The sequence below is a fragment of the Limulus polyphemus genome, unplaced genomic scaffold (assembly GCF_000517525.1).
Source record: "Limulus polyphemus unplaced genomic scaffold, Limulus_polyphemus-2.1.2 Scaffold11006, whole genome shotgun sequence".
Taxonomy (NCBI): domain Eukaryota; kingdom Metazoa; phylum Arthropoda; class Merostomata; order Xiphosura; family Limulidae; genus Limulus; species Limulus polyphemus.
The window spans coordinates 12,035-13,768 of NW_013676616.1; positions in this window are offsets into that span (position 1 = coordinate 12,035).

Sequence of the window (1,734 nt, forward strand, 5' to 3'; positions counted from 1 at the left end):
ACTTTAAACCGTGGTTGTGTTATTAGAGTGATAGTCACACATTAAACCGTGGTTGTGCTATTAGAGTGATAGTCAATCCCTCAGCGTGAATGTTGGGTGTTAATGTTGGGTGATGAATGCTGGTTGATGTTTTATTTTTGCCACAAAATAAAACTTGATTCAGATAAATCTGAAAACAAAACTCTGTTTTTAAACTTTCTTTAATAATTATGTTTTTAATATTTCGTAAATAGGCGGAATTGACGAACTACAGTTAAAGCCCCTCTCATGTTAAAGCTAATAAAATCGATGACTGATCTATTATAATTTGTATTTTATTGTTCTATAAAGTTTCAGCAGCTATTAAGATAATTTTAAATTATAATTATTATTATCGCGTTGGTTGATAATTGATTTTGCTTCATACAATCTTTAGTGTATTCTTATAAAGAGATTTTTAATACATCAAATTCTCAGTTAATAACGGAATGACTGCATATTCAGCAGAATATTGCGGGTTCAAACTTCGGATCTTCTGACTTGGTACAATAACCACTGGTCACGCCCGCTCTGTTTCAAATAAAACTTTTTGTCTGGTAATTATTCTTGTTAAATTCTGATATCGAACGATAAGCCTTGATAACAACAGATAAAACCTGTGGCTTAAATTCACCATTTTTTAAATAGAAACCTTTACTTTGGTTTTTAAACTTGAAAAAAATTTCCTGTTAAAATATAATGTATCATCAAATCCTAACAATCTCAGACTATACTTCATAATAATACGATACGAAGCAGGTTATTAAGTGTGTGTGAAACGTGAAGACAAAAAGCGTTACGGCGTTTATCAAACCCTAACAAGCTCAGACTATACTTCATAATAATACGATACGAAGCAGGTTAGTAAGTGTATGTGAAACGTGAAGAAAGAAAGCGTTACGGCGTTTCAGCGTTTTATTTACTAAAATAGTCCCTACTAGAATGTGGCCCGGCATGGCTAGCTGGTTAGGGCTCTCGACTCGCAATCTCCGGGTTCGAATCCCCGTCACACCAAAAATGCTCGTTCTTTCAGCCGTGGGGGCGTTATAATGTGTCGGTCAATCCCACCATTCGTTGGTAAAAGAGTAGCCCAAGAGTTGGCGGTGGGTGGTGATGACTAGCTGCCTTCCGTCCAGTCTTACACTGTTAAATTAGAGACGGCTAGCGCAGATAGCCCTCGTGTAGCTTTGCACGAAATAAAAAACAAACAAACCTACAAGCATCAAGATCTCGAGTTCTTCGGTGGGTTAGTGGTAAGTTTACGAATTTACAATGCTAAGATCCGAGGTCGATTCCTCGCCGTAGACAGAACGTAGATACTACATTAAGTAGCTTGGTTCCAAACAACAACCTTATGGGGAAGATTGTGATTTAGTTGATATAAGATACCTAGGTAAAGAGATCGCGTTATTCAATGCTTACTTCTTTCTTCTTTTTTTTTCCTGATATTTCCAACAGTCCAGTTCAACAGCAAAAACGTCTGTCATCAAAATTATTTAATGAATTTGTAAAATCTGTTTACCTTTAAAAAGAAAACTGGTTCTTATGAACACGAACCTAGCAACAATAAAAACATTGATGTATTCTACATACGTTATGTTGTATTCTATCCTAGCAACAATAAAAACATTGATGTCTTCTACTACGTTATGTTGTATTCTATCCTAGCAACAATAAAAACATTGATGTCTTCTACTACGTTATGTTGTATTCTAT